Below are 22,435 nucleotides of genomic sequence, written 5' to 3'. Positions count from 1 at the left end.
GAGAGTAGGACATTATTCTCATTAGTTACACATTTCAAAATTTAAAATGCAATAGGAAAAAAGCAGCTTATTTTATAAAAGAAAGAAAGACAGAAGTAAAAAGGAAAAACCTTTCAGTGGGAAGATTCTGGACTGCAGCCAACACTTAAAAAAGGAGGTGGAATGATAATTCCTTGAAAGTTTCAAGTCACTGCTTCATGTGTACTTCTCTGGATGCTTAAAGGATAGAGAGAACAGAAAGGAAGACAAAGAGGACACATACAAGAGGTAAAAGCAATTGGTAGAAAGGACTTCAGGGAGTTGAAATTGGGCCACAGCGACTCAAATGTGCACATCACTTACTCAAAGGCATCCAAATGCAATGTTCTGATCACCCAACACATACCAGGCCAGATGTATTGCTCCAAATATGTTCAAAATATCCAGAGAGTGTGTGATCACCCTTTCCTACCTCCAAAATAAACTCTGCCATGTATATCATTAATATCAGGTATTTACTTTCCATTAGTATGGAAGAACAAAGCCCAAGCTAAATGGATTTGTAAAGTATCCAGTTGGATATGCCCACATGCCCTGAACTGTACAGGGAACCCCTGACAAGTAACATACCTGCTTCCTAGAAGACCACTCAAATGAATCACTTTAAGTCACATTTTATGTCCCATAATTATTCTGTTATAACTTGGAATTTTCTTTCCGAAAAGATACTCCATTTTATAAATGTAACAGGATTGATCATGAAAATAATTGAAAAGGAAACACGATTCTATAATTTTATAGAATAGGCAAAATAATTTATGACAGAAAAGCTGTCATAAACTTTCCCTTTTAGAAGCTCTTCAGCATACGCCAGTTTTGTTAAGCCTTAAAATGGAAGGTAATGAAGTTTAATTGGAGAACTCTTGTTCTTTTCCTGGTAAATAGACATAATTCATGGCTTTAGGACTTGGAGTGGCATTCCAAATTAGAGCCCCAAATTATCACTGCTGAGTCTACATGCATGAATGTACCTAAGGAAAAAAATCTCTAAAAGACAAATGCAGAGGAAGGAGCTCTTTTCACTATTTGTTTGCTCTAAAGGTAGCTGTAGATGGAGTCAACTAAGTCCAAAATTTCCAGGATATTATAAGTTATAGCTTGGTTGGATGTACTTAAGAAGTTCGGATCTGCATCACCAGTTGACTCAATGAAGTTCAGCTTTGTTCAGAGTCCTTAAGGAGTCAGATGGTGTATTTTATCTCATCTTCATCTGAACACTGTGAAAGGTTCCAGGTTAAGATGTAATTATTTGGGATGTGAAAATGCTTAGTAGAGGTGGAAAAATAGGAAAGTTTGATTCTGCCGCATCCTACACCAGTAATTTTCAACCTTTTTCATCTCACGGCACACATAAACTGATTACTAAAATTCTGCAGCTCACCAAGAAATATATTTGCTACTGGTCTGAAAAAGAAAATAGGCATAATTTGTTTCATTCACATCAGATGGCTATTGTGTTGGCTATTGTCACTTTTTAATTTGACAATCTAAGGTAAAAGCGGATAGTACCTCAGATTAAATAGCCAGGTGTTGCATGTCTTTAATTTATTGAGGCACACCAGTTCAAATCACTGTCCTATGCCATTCAAATTCAGATAGCAATCACCATATGAATGTGGTTAAAGTTATACTCTTTGTGAAGGTGTATCAATGACATTCTACTGAACTTTCCCAATTATATTAATAACCCTTCTTTCTGAGCTCCAGAGTTTACCAGAATTTATCCACTTTATCCACTGTTTAATAACCAATATTATGCTTTGACTGATCAGATTCTATTTTGCTTTGACTGATCAGATTCTATTTCCCCCTAAAATATAATTTTTTTTGTCCTGGCTGGTGTGGCTTAGTGATTAAAGCGTCAGCCCATGCACTAAAAGGTCCAGGTTCAATTGGGTCAACAAACCTAGGTTACAGATTTGATCCCAGCCATGGTCGGGCCACATGAGGGAGGCAATCGATCGATTTATCTCTCTTACGTTAATGTTTCTCTTTTTCTCTTTCCTTCCCCTCCTTCCCTCTCTTCCATTCTCTCTCTAAAAAATATCAATGGAAAAAATATCCTTGGGTGAGGATTAACAAAAAGCAAATAAAATAAAACATAACTTTGATTACAAGGAGTTTTGTTTAAGAAATTATAATGCACTCAAGAAATCATGTACATTTTTTAGTGTCTGCCAAAACTATTAATTTCAAGATCACCATTTTCAGCACAATGGAGTTCTCTATTTTATATTCCTCACCCTTATGAGTTGGAATCAGAGTTGACATTACTTGTTCTATATTTAGGTTGAAAGGTGTCAAAACAAATGAAGGTATCTTTGGCTTTAAAATTAATTTCACACATTTCGGTTGAGTTCTGAACTGCTAATAATGGGACGTGTAACTTTCAAATATATTCCCATCACAACATGAACATATGATCAAAAGAAAGTACATACCATGGTATTTGGGATACTTATTATCCATTCATTTGTCCAACAAATATTTAGTGATCTGCTTTTGGGCTAGGTGTTCATTCATTCATTTCTTTAATATATTAATTCATGCTTTAATTTCAAAAATGTATAGTGATACAGCCAATTAATACTGCCTTAGAAAATACTAAAGGTATTAATATGGATAAGACAAGTTCCTCAACCTTGACGAACTCAGAGTACATTGAGCAAAATGACATGTAAATAAGTGAAAAAAAAAAGATACAGTATAATTAAAGTAACCATCTAAAGTCATTATGAAGGTACAGAAAGATAGAACAAATATCTCTGTTTTTAGAAGTTAAGGAAGTCTTCTCACAGGGTTTTACCTTTGAGGTAGACCTTCACTAGGCAAGAAGAGCCAGTGACTTAGAAAACAGAATGTTGGGAGAAATATGAGTAGATCAGCTGCTGGGGTTCTTGTTCTGGCATTAAGAAGGGTTCAGCAATCTGGAGAAGGGCTGTGTGTAACTTAATAAAGAGTCTAGAGACGAAGCATAATTTTGTAAGGCATTTGGGGGTCAGAGGAGCCTAGCTAAAGAAACTAAGATCTCCTGGTCTCAGGACCCCTTGCTTTTTATTAACACAATTTGTCCTAAGGTGAGGTGGAGATATACACTTCAAAGGGTAAGGTTTCCTATACACAAGCATTGTCAGAATGGGGGAATTTGCCTACGGCTGTTCAGGTGTTTGACCAGGAGGAGGCAATAACATGTAGATTAAGATGCCCTGAGCTGTCTGGCAGCAAGCAATCATCCCTTTTCAGGTTTGGGGAAATGCCCTCAGCCATTCCCAACAGGTGACAACAGATGTGACTCAGCCCTTTTTGAGTCCCCAAGTTCCATCAACCTTTGATGAAACTCTTGCAATTATGACATCCTGGAATTGGCTTCCGGCAATCAGCAACTTGGAGCATATGGGATGTGATATGATGAAACAGGCAAAGGAGTTAGATAATTATGTCAGGCTTCATGATGCTAGGTCTTACCCTCCCACTCTCCCATTAGAAAGTTACATGAACATGTTTAAATAAGAAAATGAATATTTTATGTAGACATGAAGATAATAAATGTGCATTCAGTACCTATTTATAAAACAATGTGTAATTCCAGTGGAAAAACGAAGACTTATGATTTCTATCTATATTGCTCATAATGGATGCATTGTTGTGAATGAAAGTTGTTGTTTTGTGGAATTGTGGAAGAAGTACGTGTGTGTGTGTGTGTGTGTGTGTGTGTGTGTGTAGCTTGGCTCTACCACTATACTGAAAATTCTTGGACTCTGAATATAAGACCATATATTCTGCTTCTTTGTATTCTTTCAGCATGAATTGTGGTGCCTTTTTTAATACATATTAGATACTGAATAATTATGTACCAAAAGAAGAGAATAAATATGTTTGCAACCTAACTGAGGATACAGTATTAATACATATAGAAAGTTAAATCACATTACACAGGATGTCACATAGCAGTATGCAAGGAAGTGCCTAATGAATGATTGAGGTAGTAATATCTAAGAATTTGTCATAGGAGGAAAAAAACGAGAAAATAGGAGTAAACTTTTCCTTGAAGAATAAATCAAATTTTGAAAGTAGAGAAAAAATTAGCAGGTGTAAGTAGCTCTAGGATGTCTGTATGAAAATGTTCAAATGTCGCGCTCATTTAATATAACTTAAAAACTTTGTTTGGAGAATGTGGGTAATGGGGCCAAGGCTGTAAAATCTACCTCCTATGAAACTCGATCAATCCGTTAGCTCTGTCTTCTTCTATTAAATGAATGTACTCAAAGTTGTACTGTTGTGCAAAAAGGAAACCAGATGAGGAGCTATTGATGAGGCTTTATAGGCCAATCCTATTACTGACAAGCAAACCAACCATCCATTCAAAATACAGGACTGTTTATTCTCTCTTTTCATAATGAAATACTTTTTTCACATTTTTACAAGATAGAAGTTCCATGTCCAGCATAATCATTTGTATCCAGATCCATCTAGAATGAACAGACAGTTTGTAACTAGAAGCTAATACAGACAGAGTGGCTAAATTGGAAGGAAAACATTACAGAAATGTAAATAAAGGTGGCGAACTAGTCATACCATTGCAGGCTCTCATGCAATAGGTCCTGTAATTCTGACAGCCATCCTGCGTGAAGGGCCAATGAATCAGACAAACAGCTATGGTGACTGTGGGCAGCAACAGCCAACGTTAGGTTCCCAGAGAAATTAATTTATGTCTGGGTAGGCCTCTAATGGCCACTTTTCATCACATGAAGTAAGCAGGAAAAAGAGGAGGTCAACAGAAAAACTGGTATGCTGCCCTTCATAGGTGAAGGGTCCCAATGAACCAAAGCCATAAGGAGCACTGTAGTGAGGGATTTATATTCGCTCACACCATCTGGAATCACTTATGTAGTCAGCAAAAGCTCCCCATGGTGCTTTCTATGGGCAAGGACCTGTGCTCTAGGGAAGAATTCACCTGTAGATGAATAAATGGAAACTGTCACGGGGCAGTTCAGTAGATGCTATAGGCCAACGATTTTCCACGTGTAGTACCCAGGATAGCAGCATCAGATCCCCTGAGCAAAGACATATGTGCCCCTCTATTCATTGCAGCATTATTCACAGTGGCCAAGACAAGGCAACAACACAAGGGTTCCTCGATAGAGGATTGGAAAAAGAAGATGTGATATATACAGGGTGTCCCAAAAGATGTATACATACTTTAACAGCTAATAGCTCAACTGATGTTTCTTTCTTTTCAGATGTAACTGATTGGAATTAATAATTATTCAAGGTGTGTATACATTTTTGGGACACCCTGAATATATATGAATACTATTATATATATGAATACTGTTCAGCCATTAGAAAAGACACTTTTTGTAGATGACAAGATTCTAAAGACTCCGCCAAAAACTATTAGAAATAATAAAACAAATACAATAAAGTTACAGGATATAAAATAAATGTACAAAAATCCCTTGCATTCCTATGTACTAGGAATGAAATTTCAGAAAAAGAAATGAGGAGAAAAAAAAATATCTCTTCTGCAATTGCAACAAAAAGGATAAAACACCTAGCAACAAATTTAACAAAGAATGTGAAGGATCTATATACGCTGAAAACTATAAGACATTATTAGAAGACATAAAGAAATGGCAAAACATTCTGCATTCATGGATTAGAGTCTGTGCTTTATGAACTCTGCAGGTGATTCTGCTGCAAGCTCAAGTTTGGGAATCTCTACTATGAGCATTTAGGAAAGGAAAAGAATATGTGCATATAAGTCCCAGTAATCAGCACAATTGAGCAACATGCTACATCCTTTTCCCTACAGGAAAACACTGTTCTATGCCCTGATTAATTTATTGATGAGTGCCAACTCCATACTTGGTATTGTTGTGGACATGGGCTAAGGAAAAATAAACAAAACACAGCCCTCTCTCTGAAAATCTTAAAGCCTAGTGGGGCAATAATTAGTCTTTTTGCTCTGACTTCCTTACTGCATGTCAGGCATTAATTTAATGTGTGTTTAGTTACTGTTCATTAAACTAAGATGACTCATCAGTTAAGAAACAACTGCTTGCTTCAACGTACTGATTTTAAATGAAAATTCACTGCTGTTTGCCATTTCATTGCAATATAATAAATGCACTATTCCATTTTACTGAAACTTCTCTATAATAAAAAGGCAACCGCTCTGTTGATTAAATATTAATCCCTCTGGGAGTTGTAAGAACTATAGAAATTGATATTAAATCACAGAGCTTTTTCCTAACAAAGGATGAAGCTGCTCTGGCCATGGCAGGACGTTTTTTTTTTTTTTCAGTTGGCTCCGGTCAACTTTCAGGAACTAATAATCCTTTTTAATTAACCTCTAGATTTTCCCTGTATAAAGGTCACCAAAGAGGTTTGAAGAAACTAGCTGGCAGATCCTAATGCTGAGACAGCATCCCGTGACAGCCTGATTGTCAGAAACATCAGGGGTTGCTCCAATTGTTGAATTTTTCTGATTTGCTAGAAGCCCTTGCTTCTCCAACAGCCTGGATCTTCTGCCCTTGGTACATGAACGTGTTCTTCCGTGTATTTTCACGTGATAATTGAATTTATTGGGGTGACAATGGTTAATAAATTCTATAGGTTTCAGGGGTACAATTCTGTAACACATCATCTGAATATTGCATTGTGTTCCTCACCCCAAGTCAAGTCTCCGTCCATCATTATATTTTCAATCATTGAAGTTGACACATCTGTAGCAGTTATTGCCCCAAAACAGAAAAACATGGCTAAGTAAAGTAACATGCATTGGATGGCAGCATTTACTTTCCTTCCTGTCTTAAAGGGTACTAAATAGGGAAACCCAGGAAAGTTCTCAGTTTGCCTGGAATTGTACAATCCACCAGTCTCAAGGCCGGTGCTTGCATTTGAGGGGATCTGACTCATGGGCCCACGGGGGACATCTTGTCCCTTCCTCAGAACACACTGGATGATGGCTTCTTCGTGCTCAGTAATCGATTAACTGCATTAGGGATAATGGTCCACCTAGAGATATGTCCTGTCTTGTGTGAATTTGAGGAAATGGAAATATTAACTATTCTACGTGCGAGGCCAAAGCATTCTGGACTGTGGAATAGTCTGCATAAAGAGAAAAGTAAGAATCAGTGTAGATGATGAAAATAAAATGCCTTGGAGTTCAGGGGGGAGCTGTGGCCACTAACAGAATTGATGCCCAAAATCTGAAAGAACCACTTTGGTTCTGATTTGCCAGAATGACAGGACCTTGGACCTAGAATGGGCTTGGCTTAGATAGCTGGACAGAGAACTCCCCCAAAGTCTGTCTGACTGATTTCCCAACTGGACTTCATGTCTCCTCTCCCTGCTTAGAGTTACCGAGAGAGTTTGTGTCCTGGTGATTGGGCGACTCCATTTGCAAAGTCCTCTCCGGATTGCAGTTCTGGCCTGAGTATCTGTGGCTTTCCTGAAGGCACTATGGCTGCATGTCCTCAACACTGAAGCAACATAAAAGTCTCTGCATCCCTTTGATGATAGCAGCAAAAGCTCAAAGCCCACTCAACCAGGCAAAACCAAAGGCCACCTACCCAGCAGGGCTGCAGGCACAGTCTGGGTCCTTTGCTTGTCTAAGCAGAATTGTGACCATAATGGCTGGGGGAATCATAGCATCATTGTCTTTTAGACAATAAAAGCCCCTTCCTTCGCCAATAGAAGATTTCAATCTAAACATCAAAATATTCTGTTTTGGTCTGGATTTTCCTGTGTTCCTGCAGAACCTGCCTGCCTTCAATTGTGGTGTTAGTCCTCTGGAAGCTCAAGTTGGCAACCTCAGTGAAGAGAAAACAAACACAAAGGACTGTTGTCGATTTAACTGCAGTGGTAGCTTCGGCTCACACTGTTGATGAATGTTAGAGGGTGTTGCTTTTCCCTCTCCTGTTTCCCTGTTTATTTTATTTCTGATGACTTAGCCACAGGCTATGTGTCTGGGAATTGGAAGGGAGGACAGTCTCTTTCTCAAAGTGAGTTGGCAATCTGTCAGACATCCTTGCAGCTCTCAAAGTTTCTCGTTAACTATTTTCAGACAAAACTTCACTTGCAACAGCTCATTTTGGCTGCCTTCTGTTTAATGCCACTGTGTCTGATCCATACCTTAGGTAAAGAGCTTGTATTATTAGGAATCCTTAATTTACCTGGAAACCAGGGTTCACTGGGAAACAGTGCCTTTTTTATATTGTTATTGATTTCAGAGAGGAAGGGAGAGGGAGAGCGTGGTAGAAACATCAATGATGAGAGAGAAACATCGATCGGCTGCCTCCTGCATGCCCCCTATTGGAGATTGAGCCCACAACTCAGGCATGTGCCCCCAACCGGAATTGAACCCAGGACCCTTCAGTCCCCAGGCCAGTGCTCTATCCACTGAGCCAAACGAGCTAGGGCCAGTGCCAATTTGACAGCCTAACACAGGGTTGTCATCATTAGGATGAGGGTCTGGGAAGCTGCAGGAAATAAGTCCTAAGGGCCTGGCCTCCAAAGCGTATGGCCCACTGACTCTAGCTTTCTTAAAACTTGGAGGCAGTAAAGAGAATAATCCCAACTCTATTGCAAACAATAACCAAATAAGTAAAACCAGAAGGTTAGTGTTATTTCATGGAGCAATAGAAAGATGAGGTCCATGTGCCTTGAATATAGGGTGGAGATCTATCAGGAGCAACTCTCTCTAATGGGAGGACTTAGAGATAAAGTTCTCAGCCTGCATCCTTTGTTTCTAACTCACTGTCTTCTGAAAGGTACTAGATTTAGCCAATGAGGATATATTAGATGGCTGTCAGGAACAGAACAGTAGACAGAGTTCTGTGGGCCACAGAATAAGTCTGATGTGGATTGAGAAGTACCCTCTGAATTGAGAGCTAACATACACATTTAGGGAAAAAGCACAGGTATGTGAAATCATGTAACCTGAATCTAGAAGATTCCTTAGGTTAATATGGTCCACTAATTCTCAATCCTTAAGCACATTAGAATCCAGGTGACTGGACTGTGGTCGGGGTTCAACCATCAGTAATGTTTTAAAATGTCTCCAAGGATTTGAATGTATAGTCAATTTTGAGAACTATTTTTCTAGAACAGGGGTTTTCTTCAACATCAACATGTTTTAGAACTTCCTTGGAAGTTGTCAAAACATGAATTTCTATACCTTGGCTACAAAGATTCTGATTAGTAGATCTTGGCCAAGGTTTGTGAATTCGTATTTATAAGATGCGTATTGGTGATGCTGACCTAGGAAGACAGAGGACCACACTCCTGGTCGATATCTGGCCTAGTAGTACTCAAACTTCACTGTGGGTGGAAATAAAAATAATATGTAGTTAACAAATGGATGGCTGGGCCCAACCTCCAGTTCCTGTTTCAAGAATTTGCATTCTGATAAGCTCCCAGGTGGGCCAACATTCTAAGAACCACCGACTTGGATAATTCAAGGATGGGCAAGTACACTTTAGAACTATCTAAAGTGCTTTTTCGAACTACACCTGCACTCAGCTTTCTCTGTGATTCCATAAGGTCTAGGTTTAAAATCCTTGATATAGTGAATCTCTATTACAAATGGGCATATCTTCCTCCTTTAAAAAATGTTTTTATTGATTTCTGAGAGTGGAAGGGAGAGGGAAAGAAAGGTAGAAACATCAGTGTTGAGAGAGAACCACTGATCGGCTGACTCCTGCACACCCTCTACTGGGGATTGAGCCTGCAACCCGGGCATGTGCCCTGACTGGGAATCAAACTGTGATCTCCTGGTTCATGGGTCAATGCTCAACCACTGATCCACACTGTCTGGGTTATCCCTCCTTTTTTAATAGATAAGGATATTGGGGTTCAGACTAGAAGTGACTCAACCATGACCATGCAGATATTGGGGTTAGACCTATGATCAGCACCTGCCACACATCCCATCTCAGAGCAAAAGCCCTTACAAGAGCTCCCGAGACAAAAGGAAAAGGAAGACACTGGGTGGAAGTCTAGTTTCAGGACTTCCCAGTTTTGCTAGCAGCCCTGACTTCATCACGGAGAACCGAAGGAAAGGTATAATTATAACAGCTGTGTAAAAAATGTAAGATGATACTAAAGAGAGATGATTCCTTCTAGATCTTCATGTCTGAAGCGGATGCTATTGATATTGCATAATTTAACTCCAATTCTGAAGACTGGAACATAGAAGTCAACTTTACTATCTTTCCATCTTATGATTGTGGTTTTTCTCTATTTGTAAAAACAAACATCATTATAGTGGGGTTTTTTTGAGTAAATGGGACATACCAAGTTAAATAATTTACACCACCAAGTGCGACATGGTATCACAGACAGAGGTATCAGCAGCAGTATTGTAACAAGCTGCCCCCCCAAACACACACAAACAAAATTCTCAAACCCCTGATATTATTGAGGATCAATGGCATGCTATATAGAACCCATTTCTGTTAGAACTACGTTTTTCTTCTTGTCTCATTGACTTGCACTGTGTGTGCAGTGAATGTGAACTGGGTTTATACATACGCTATGCATATACTACCTATAGTCAATTTCTGTGATAATAAATCATTAGACATGACAAAACTCACAGGCAGTTGGCCTGTCAATTAAAGCATCAACATGTAAAGATGTAGCATCCAAGCTTCCTAATTAGTTGTCATTTTATTTTTTTGATGATGATGATAGTGACTCATGCAACTGCCAACCTTACAGCACAGATGTAGGAGTTTCTGTTATTAGGCTGTCAGGACCATATTTCAGTTTACTCAATTGCATCTCCAGGACAACTACCCTACTCCATTCTCTTAACCATCCATCCATCTTCCACCAGGCACTTACTTAGAGCTCCAGGTTCATTCTGAAGCATAATTAATAGGCCAAGAAGGTCCTTATTCACACATAACTGAATGAGCATGTGTGCTCTAACAGGCAGGCAATCTGTATGCCTCATAAAGCAGATTTGATTTTGACTTATTGGTGTCTATGCCAAGAATGCAGGGTTCGATAGTTGACACATAGTGCCATGTTGGCAGCATTGAAGCTGATACACAGATTTGTGTCTGACATCAGCTGTCCCTGTGGAGCAGTACCCAACACTTTGCCCGCCATGCATCTGTAAGTCACGTTGCAAAGATACGGTGAAAAAGCAGCACGACCGACCATGTGGCAGCACCAGCAGACCAAGTGTATTGCCAGTCACCCTGCCCCCACTGGATCCAGAGAAGCCCGAATGGAGCAGGTTGCTTAATCATGATGTTGTGCTCAATTACAATATGGTGCCCATTAAAGTTTGAGCAGTGTCCTCTGTAAACAAGCCAAGTATTTTACTCTCCTCTAATCCCCTCAAATTGAGACAGTATTTGAATCTGTGAGTCACTCTAAATATGGCAAGATGTTAACAGCCATTGACAACCAATGGTCAAAGCAGGCCAAAGGCCCTTGGTAGGTTCTTGTCTTCACATCTCAATAAATAAATAAATAAAAATAAAAAAGCAAGTCTGAATTCCTCATCCTTGCCCAGTCCCTTATTCTTATGCTAAAACCTCCTGCCTCTAGTCAAACAATTGCTTCAATATCTTTCAATGTGTTCAATCCACATATTTATGTTAGAGGATGCAAAGTCAGCAAAGGGAGGGAAAGAGATTTGGATCTGTCTTTACTGTATGTGTGCTTGCTGGCTTTCCTTAACAATAAATACCATCTGATTTTAGATCCTGAGGTCCATAGCAGTGAAGCAACCTTGCAGGTTCTTATGACGGCCCATTAGCTGTGTGGCAGAGAAAAAAAATCCCGAAAAAGTCCAGTTCCAAGTTGACAATACCACTCACAAACCACTGAGGCTTGGGATTTGTAGGTTAATATCTCCAAGCTTCTGTTCCTGCATCTGCAAGATGAAAATATTACTTTATAATATTGTTTTAGGAATCAAGTAACAGCATTTGTGTACATGGAAGACTGAAAGTACTAACATACATGTACACACACACGCACACACACATGCGCGCATACTTTCTGTGATTCGTTGTTCTATTTTTAGACCAAGCCAAAACCCAAGAAGATGGTAAAACTTTTTTGTCATAAAAGAGAACAAAAATTCACATAATAGGCTGTCAATTCTGATTGCTAAGATGCTAAGTGTTCACTGAGTGAGAGCCCCTGCACTCTGATGGGGAAAATATAATAATGAGAACAATTTGACAATTCCTGACTTCGGCAAGCGAGGAAATAAAGGGATAGAAGGGTAACGAATGGTGTGCCTAATGTGATGAGGACTATGATTCTTCCCCAGGTAGGCAGTTGCCAGGTCTCAGGAGGCGGCTTTTCTTCTCCCATGGTCCTAAGTGGGGTGTTCCTGGAGCTGCCCACTCTCCCTCCCTGTGCTGAGAAGCAGATCCAGCCTGGCCCTGCGGGGCAGGAAGGACAGAGCCACTCACTCATCAGCAAAAGCAGTCAGTGTGACCTCTTACACCCCAATTTACAATCAACTATTTGCAAACTTCCTTTCAAAATATCTTAGGGGGAAAATAGAAATCTAAGACTGCTACCAAACTGGGGTGCCTGCAGGGAGGGCCAGCCTCCCAGGGGCCCCGCACAAGCACAGCTGTGCCTCCCTTGCGCACCCCAAGGTGCTCATCAGAAGAGAGAGCAGCTTGAGAAGTTGGGGGTGTCGCCCAGCAGGGAGAGCTTCGGAAATAGATCCACCTACCTCCAGAGTGATCTATGGTCACTGTTCACTACTGAGAAACCGGGAAAGAACAGAAATAAATTCACAGAAGAAAAGTCTGTTGTGGAGCCAACAGCTTGAAAATCGGACATGGAGGCCTCACAGAGAGAAGAACGTTTGCCCTGTCGGGGATACTTCACTGCCTGGACTTTTAATATCCGGGGCCCTAGTCCCACCTCTGCCTTTACTAAGACTGGGACTTAAGTAAGGCACACGGAAGCTTGAGCCTCTGTCTCTCCTTATGAAAAAATTGGGATAACAATCTTTTTGTTTAGAGTGGCAGCCATATGTGGGAAGTGCTTAGCACAGATTAATTCCTCAATACAAGAAGGTCTTGCTTTATTCATTGAATCAACCCATAATCACCATCAACTAGATATACTGTGTATTCGACTTTTGTAAAGGGAAGAGGCTCCCTGTTTTTGTGAAATAGACCAAATGGTGGAGAACCCAGGGAGGTACACACAGTTCTCAAGATTTGGTGACTTGATCAGAGAATTAATTATTCACTTATTATTAGTTTCTACCAAAAATTACTCTGCTGCAAAGTAATCTCCCACAACAGCAGCGTTTTCCTTTACAAGGCACGCAACATCTTATGGAAAGTCATGCTGTATTTGGAATGGCTATTCACCATGTTAGCATAAAGGTTTATGATAAGTCTTTCTTGTCCTGTGCTCTGTAGGATATTTGGCAACATCCCTACACTCTAGTCATTAGACCTCAAAAGTATAGGGTTGACAGATTGAGCAAATAAAAATACAGAATATCTAGTAAAATTTAAATTTCAGGTAAGCAATGAATAATTTATTAGTATAAGTGGGTCCCATGCAACATTTGAGTATATTTATTCTAAAAATTACTTACTGTTTATTAAAAATTCAGATTTAATGAGGCATCCTGTGTTTTATCTGGCAACCCTCACATTAGAACCTTCCCTGTTGTTACAACCAAAAATATCTCTGGACATTACCAAATGTCCCGTAGGGATGCGAAATCACCCTCTGATTATTGCCCTCTATGAAAACAGATTCATCAACAGGATGAAAATGGAAACACAGAGGGACCCTTCAGGTGGGCCAGCCCCACATGTGCACAATCAGAGGCCAAGCACTTCTCTGAGAGCTTTCTCCCCTGCCACTTAGAGCAGAGAGCACACGAGTAACACCAGGACATGACCCCATGTGGACATAAACCAAGGTCTTAGCACACAGATGGCTGTCCTCACTCCTGAAAGACCCTGGCCGAGAACAATCACTAGCCTTCCATTGTGAATGTTCATTGTCTAGACTAGTGATGGCGAACCTTTTGAGCTCGGCATGTCAGCATTTTGAAAAACCCTAACTTAACTCTGGTGCCGTGTCACATATAGAAATTTTTTGATATTTGCAACCATAGTAAAACAAAGACATATTTTTGATATTTATTTTATATATTTAAATGCCATTTAACAAAGAAAAATCAACCAAAAAAATGAGTTCGCGTGTCACCTCTGACACGCGTGTCATAGGTTCGACATCACTGGTCTAGAGAGTCTTGCCCAAAAGACACCCAAATGCACTTACTTGGGTTTATATCCCAAAATGCCATTTCTTCTTTCCCCTTGGATCACACATTTAGTAGGAACATAAAGCTGAAAATGCTTGGGGAACTAAAGAACACGCACCCTTTACGTGTTGAGATGAGAAAGGCAGTAGAACAAGAGGTCCTTGAAGGAGAAAATCCTGAGAGTACACCCTCCCTTATTTCTCCAGGTCAACTGCAGGAAGCCCACAGAAGCTCGACAGACCCAGTGAAAGCCCTGCTGAGGGAAACACTGTCCAAAGGGGCCGTTTTCAGCCAGGCCAAAGGGACTGGGGACAGCCGGGTGCATGGCAGTGAGAGCAAGGGCCGCCCTTGGACAAGAAAATGCTTCTGTGGTGAGTTTAATTCGCAACCAGGAAACAATAATTTGGCAGACCCTAAATAAGAAGTCAAAAATCAATTTTCTTGTCAGATCACTGAATCTTGGGAACTGTGTGCTAAGACCTTGGTTTATAAGCCGTGAATACATAGCAACCAATTGCCAGGAAGATGCACAGAGCATTGATAGAATTTTAGAGCTGGACTTTCTAAAGTCCCTTCCCTTTTCCCATGTCCACTGCCAAAACATGAAAAGCTGTCTTCTCCAGACGCCTTGATTAGCTGAACAAGTATCCACCCCAAGTCATGCAGCAAGCTGGCGGCAGCCCAGGACAGGGCCTCTCAGCCCCCTCCTAGTCAACAGAGATGGGTGTTAGTGTAGGTCCGTGGTTGGCAAACTGTGGCTCGAGAGCCACATGCGGCTCTTTGGCCCCTTGAGTGTGGCTCTTCCTAAGCCTTAGGAGTACCCTAATTAAGTTAATAACAATGTGCCTACCTATATAGTTTAAGTTTAAAAAATTTGGCTCTCAAATGAAATTTCAATCGTTGTACTGTTGATATTTGGCTCTGTTGACTAATGAGTTTGCCGAGCACTGGAGTAGGTTTCTACACGCGGCCATGTGAGCGTGCACGGCACAGGCTGAGCTCTATGAAGCACCAGGGAGAACCTCTGGCATAGACCACACTGTGAGCAGCGCTCCTTGGGGTGCATACCCTGTGGTGAGGCACCCACAAATGCCCCCTGAGGAATATCCTCTGGGATTACCAATGGGGTAGTGGAGCATGATCAGTATTAGGGAATCAATAAAAGCATTCGCTTTTCCCTTTTTAAACCTTGCACAACTTCAAGAAGTCTTATCATAGAAAGCAGGCTGCTGGTGGACAGGGTCACATCTCTTGTAAAACACTAAATCAGTGTTTAATACATTAAACAAAGAGCAAACAACATTAGCAATAGTCCTTGCAGTTTAAGAATCTTCCTTCATGCATCTATTTCAATTAGAAGGACTATTAAAAATTTGGAAAAGTGAGTTTCAGCTGAATGTGACATAATTTGTTACTAATGAAATAAAACATCACAAATCTAACATTAGTTACCCTTCATTTTCTGATTCATTCTGTTCTTCATAATGGAGTTAAACTACTGGATTTTAATTAGCTGTAATTGCTATAATTTAGGGCATTAGAGCCACTCCCAAAGTGGTGTGTGTGATAGGTACTAGACTGAAGAGATAGTTTTGACAAGGGTATTGCACGTATAATGAATGGTGTGTTTTGCTATCTGATGTACAATGTGCACAACACAAACTATGCATGCATTCCTTCTATATCAGAAATTGTACCTGAGACACAAAACGAGCACTGAAAATTTAATTCCCCAACAATTTCCTCCTACAGTTTCCAAAATCAAGTGTTGTTTCTCCTGCTGAGTACTATTTGGCTACCTTTCCCTCTGCCTAAACCATCTCAACCAAGATCTCCCAATACCTATTTCCAGAAATAGTGTATGCACCTTGGGGTTTGAAAAATCACGGCTCTTCAAGCTAATTAGCTTGGTTAATTAATATATCACTCCATTTCTTTCAAAATTCATTATGTTCACAAAAGGCCTGTTGGACTAACAGAAGACAGATGAAAACAAGTGACTAGGGAACTATTACTCAAGAAAAAACATCATTTACTGACGGAAAAACTAATATGAGGATTACTAGAATCCCCTAATGACTTTCCATCACAGGGTCTAAATTTAAAATCCTTTCTGAAGGCAAAAATGAAAGCTATGCCTATGCTAAGATTTTAGCACGGGAATTAAATACAGGTCTTTACCATGGAAAGCACCCTGAAACTGTCACTATTGTTTAGTAACGTCACATGGGAGGTAATCTAAAATAGTTGTTCAAGCTGCCTCGGGTTTGTGTGCTATTCTGAGAAAGCTACTTCAGCTCCCACACAGCCTGCTTCCTCATCTGTAAAATGGGAAAACAGTATTATTCATGTTGGCTAATATTGAGTTCTGACCATATGCCAGGTACCCAGAAACCACCTCAATGTTTGCGGGGAGCATTAAACAAATCTATGTGTGCTACATGTGTATATAAATGTGTATACATCTATATCTATATACATGCTTAGCATGATCTCTGACACATAGTATACACCAAATAAATGCTATTTTCCAACTATAAAGTGGCTATTAGAGCAGTGATAATACGTGAATAGGTAATAGGAAAAGGGGAAGCTGATTGTCAGCTAAGTCAAGTACCACAGAATAATATGTACATATTAAATCTTCTGGGTGAGCAGAATTACAGGGAAGAAAACACACTGGTTTGGTGAGTAGCCAACTTGCACTTCAGAGTAAAGTTTCTGAGTTCAAGGAATTTCCACTCTAGGAAAATACTACTACTGCTGCTACTAAGGAATTATCTAAAATCCTTTATCCACTTAGTATTTTTAAACCATGGAACTATTTTCCTGGGATGGAGGCTTCTTTGGAAGCTGAGCATGAACTAGCTGCTCTGAGATGCATAATTGCTGAATGAAGACACTGGTTATTTCATGCAATGCCTCTACTCTCTTGGGACAAGACAACAGAGCAGCCAGCCAAGTGCATTCTCCTTTAACCTTTACATTTGCTTTTTCAGGGAAATTTAAGCAAAGGTTCTTCATCATTTACATTTAATTTTCCTTTGTTCTACACACTATTTAACATCCTAGAAGGGCAGCTGAGCTTCTATAAAAACCCCCTTGTTCTCAAGAGCTCTAACCTTCAGTTGTGTGTTTTACCACTGTGTTGAGAGCTGAGCCACAAAGTAATTATTTAGAGAACCCATTAATTAAATTAGTTCTTCCTGTTACTGTAAACACTGGTATGTGCCTCTCTTTTCATTACCATCGCTTGTCTCTATTGTAAGGAAAGTGGACTCCTTCCCTTAAGGATTGAGAAAAGTTTTAGTCAAAGATGAGTGCAGTAAAGTAATTCTGAAGTCCCATCGACAATCTGAGCATAAGCTTTTAGTTTGTTTTATAATTGCCTTTTACTTCTGCTGGTTTTCCAAATGAACTTCAGTGAGTCAATTTCTGAATTAAGCACAAAAACGGAGCTGGCAACTCTAATAAAAGGCCTATGTAGTGTTTTCTGAACACTCAACTCCCCCACCTCAACCCCCACAACCCTCACTCTCTCATCTTCACTGACTTTACCAAAAGCTTTTAGGGCCTTCACTCAAATTATGGATTTTTGTAACTTTGAACTGCCCTGGGAGAACCTGAGGACTCTTCCTTCACACCACAAACAATGGACTCCACACGAGACCATGCATTCACGTTTGACATCCACTCGCTCACTAGGGAACATGCTTTCTGATGTTATTACAAACTTAAAGAATGCCTGAGACAAAGGAAAAATGATTCACACAAAGAGCTTCAGCCAAGACATGCCAGAATTCCAACCCTCCTCCAAAATGCAGTTCATTGTCAACTATAACTCCTTAGTGTGCAGAGCTTTCTGATGATTGAAGTCATGTGGCATCAATGACTCTTAGTGCTGGGATGGCATTGAGAGTTTTAAAAACATGTGCATTATGCAGTTTAGTTACAAGAACTTTATATCTAATTTAAACAAATATGTAATAAATAAAATAATATTTTTAGATATTGTCATTATTTAAAAAATAATGCAGGAAAGCTTGTAAATAATAAAAGAAGTGATTGAGGGTGGGGAAATTTTTACTGATCAGAAAATAATTCTTTATAAAGTGCTAGGTGACAAACAGATAGGATTTGCCTAGACACACATGGAAGAATGAGTTGGTGCCATTTTAGGCTGAAGGGAAACCAAGAGAAAAATCCTGGGATAAAATATTCTGTGCTAAACGTAGAGAACCCCGGAGAATGACGAGATGATGATGGAGTAAAATTAGGGAAGACTGGGTGATGCGGTTTGAAATTTTGTTGTATCATACACCAGCATAAACTCCATATTGAAGAGCTAACTATGAAAAATTATAATAACATATAAATACAAAGTAACTAGGAAAACAAAGGGATTAGAGAAGAAAAAGCAACCCTTTAATGAAGTAATATTTTCTACATATAAAATTAATGAAAGAAATCATAAACAAATAGATTTTTGCCCCATGAAAATTTAAAACTCCAATATATAAAACTGCCATAAATGAAAATAAAAGACTAGCCAGAAAAGTTAAAAAACCATTTGACACCAATATAGCAAAAATAATATCCTTAATGTGTAAAAATAAATGCTATATAATAAACGTGTAAAGTACAATGAGATACAAATAGAAAAAAATTTGGCAAAGTATATAATATATAGTTCACTGAAGAAGTACAGTTGTCTAAACAAACATATGAAAAATATAATGAACATAAAAACTTTAACCCCTTAATAATAAAAGACATGCAATTTAAAACATAATAGCATTTCTTGCAGGCTGTTTTTTTAAATGTTTTATTGATTTCAGAGAGAGGAAGGGAGGGGGGGAGAGAGAGAGAGAGAGAGAGAGAGAGAGAGGGAGAAAGGAACAAGTCTGCAACTCCAGCCTGTGCCCTAACCTGGAATTGAATTGTGACCTCCTGGTTTAAATATCAGTGCTTAACCACTGAGCAACACCTGCCAGGCATTACCAGACTGTTTCACAGGATACCTACTAAATGGGGACTCCTATAAACTCGGAATAATTAGTCAACTGGTACAACATTTCTGGAGAACCATACACTGGTATGTATCATAAGCCTTTAAGATGTTCGTTTTTTAACTTAAGAATTTCATCTTTGGGAACCTATTCTAAAGAATGAATTAGGTAAAACAGGATCTGGCACAATGATGTTCATCACAGTGTCATGTTTAATAATGAAGATCTGTGAATAAACTAGGCAAAATTAAGGATGTGATTAAATACCTCATGCTATGCCTACATAATGGCAGTATATCATGGAAAATATTAAATTCTATTTGTGGTGAATATTTTATGAGAAAACTGATGTGAGAATAATGTTTTGATATAATGATGAGTGACAAACATGCTGAGTGAAGAATAAAGGCTTAGAAGTCAAAGTGCCTAATTTTCAACTCTGAATTTGCCTCCTACACAGATACCTAAATATCACATGTTGTATAAAAACAGAAAGTAGTATCTGTCTCATTGAATTCACTCTATCTCTCTTGGGTTCCTCATCTCCATTAAAGTCACCATCAATCTACCCAGAGACCCAATACAGAACCCTAGATGTCATCCTGACATCTATATAATAAACTTGTAAAGTCTTAATTTCTATCATCTCCCAGGTCAAACTGGTCATCATTGGTTTTGCCCAAAATATCTCTCTATTTTGTTCACCAGTATCATTCCAACACAAGAATATTGGTTCACTTCCCCAAAATTTCTAACCTAAATACTTGAAATAGTCCTCAATCTGTCTCTCTGTCTCCAGCTTTATCTCGGTAAAATCTTATAAATTTTACCAGAATGTTTTCTCTGAAATGGAAATCTGATTATAGTAGCCACTTCCCTGCTTAAGGCATTTTAAAAGTTCTCTGCCACATATAAGACTAAGCTCAAAAGGTGTAGCTTGGCAAATAATGCTTTTGATATTTTGGCTCATACCAACCCTGTCAGGCTCATCCCTTCAAAGCTAATATGCTTTTCTCTCTTTTTGATTTGTATATAAATCATTTAAGTTATGAGGTTTATTATTTTAACCTCCTTTACTAACCCCCCCCCCCACACACACACACCCCTAGGACAGGTTCAAAAATCCAGCATCCTATCCTCCCAGATGTTTCAATCTGTAGATAAAAAAATCTAGAAACACCAATCAGAAAGGATATATGCACCCCTATGTCCATAGCAGCACAATTTACCATAGCTAAGATTTGAAAACAGCCTAAGTGCTCATCAACACATGAGCAGATTAAAAACTGTGGTACATTTACACAATGGAATACTACGCTGCTGCAAAGAAGAAGAATTCTTACCATTTGTAATAGCATGGATGGACCTGGAGAGCATTATGCTAAGCAAAATAAGCCAGTCAGAGAAATATAAATATCACATGCTCTCACTCATTTGTGGAATATAATGAACAACATAAATTAATGAACAAAAAAAAGAGACAGAGAAGCATCAATCAGACCGTCAAACCTCAGAGGGAAGGTAGGGGAGGGTGGGGGTAAGGGGGAGAGATCAACCAAAGGACTTATATGCAAGCATATAGGTCTAACCAATGGACACAGACAACATGGGGGTGAGGGCATGAGTGGGGGGGTGGAGGGGGCAATGGGAGGATAAGGACACATATGTAGTATCTTAATCAATAAAGAAAAAAAAGAGAAAAAATCCTTTGAAGCTTCATTAAATCAATCCACGGGTTCACATCACATACTTTAAGTGTAAATCAGAAACCAGTGGTCATTACATGTTGTTAGGGTAAATACTACTTTTTAAAACTGTTTCAATTATATGTGCATCACAGGCCACAGAAGTTTGAAAGCCACTGCTCTATTCGAAGTCCCTCAACATTTTCTAAAACTTTTATTATAGCATGTAGATCAGAGGTCCTCAAACTTTTTAAATAGGGGGCCAGTTCACTGTCCCTCAGACATTCCACACATGCGCACTGCGGGCCCGGGATGAGTCGGCTGCTAAGCAGGACAGGCAATGGCGGCAAAAACACCCGGTGGGCCAGATAAATGTTTTCGGCGGGCCGCATGTGGCCCACGGGCCATAGTTTGAGGACACCTGATGTAGGTCATTATGTCTGTTGACTATCTCTTTCTTTACTGACTGTGTTGCTGAAGAGAGCAAAGAAAAGACTTCCTATTCATGTATATGTCACGGAATATATGGACACATAGGAAACATCCTTAGCACAGAGTGCCACTCAATAGGTGTCCAGTGAAATGTACACAGACGCAGCATGGAGTTTGTTGGTTTGGCTACTAGTGAGTCAATCTCAGATCCCATCCAAAGGCACGTACTCCAGAAGGACCTCATAAAAGACAGCGTGTATTTGTATCTTTTAGAAGTTGATCCCAAAGCATGGACTAAAGAAACCGTTTTATTCCGTCAACGATGGTCATTGGCATCAATTCGGCACCAACAGGAATCCTAACCTGGGGTGCAGTGAAGAAGGAAACTTCATTCAGTGCAAACAGCTCGATTGTGCTCCTGCACCAGCTGTGAGCACAGTTCAATCGTGTCACCGCTTATAAAGTCGGCATCGGAGCCCAGCTCTTGCCTTGCCAGGTTCTTCAAGTTGCTTCTGCTCCTGCTCTGCAATTTGAACTCCGTCAATGTTAAATGTAGACCCTGTGCCCAGTGGCATATATCCAACTTGGCTGCCCGAAGACTTTAGCCTGAGAAAGAGTGCATTTACTTGATATGGTTTTATTTCGGCATAGTGAGATTCTACCCTTAGATCCTGAAAAAACATCCTTTCTACAAGGCTTCACCAACTCCCTTCATCACCTGCCCCTTCCATACTAGAACAGTGGGGCCTTGACTTACGAGTGTCCCGACTAACAAGTTTTTCGAGATACGAGCCATCTCTCAGCCGATTTTTTGCTTTGAGTTGCGAGCTAAAATTCGGGTTAGGAGCCAGCTTCAGATACCCCACCGCTAGTTGGCGCAGCAAACGTCACAGTGAACGCCACAATATCAGCCCAGCATCACGTGTCTCACTCGTTCACTGTTGATTTGACATACGAGTAATTTGAGTTACGAGCTCCGTCAC

At 39.7% G+C, this 22,435-nt stretch overlaps 1 protein-coding gene across 2 annotated transcripts in view; it reads right to left on the bottom strand.

The window, feature by feature from the left end:
• DCC (DCC netrin 1 receptor) overlaps positions 1-22,435 on the bottom strand; it is a 937,052-nt gene that overhangs the window by 878,517 nt on the left and 36,100 nt on the right. The window lies entirely within an intron of this gene.

Source organism: Myotis yumanensis, unplaced genomic scaffold, assembly GCF_028538775.1.
Source record: "Myotis yumanensis isolate MYYU_CA2020_CCGP unplaced genomic scaffold, mMyoYum1.0.hap1 SCAF_7, whole genome shotgun sequence".
NCBI lineage: Eukaryota > Metazoa > Chordata > Mammalia > Chiroptera > Vespertilionidae > Myotis > Myotis yumanensis.
This window is presented reverse-complemented; position numbering and strand designations above follow the sequence as displayed.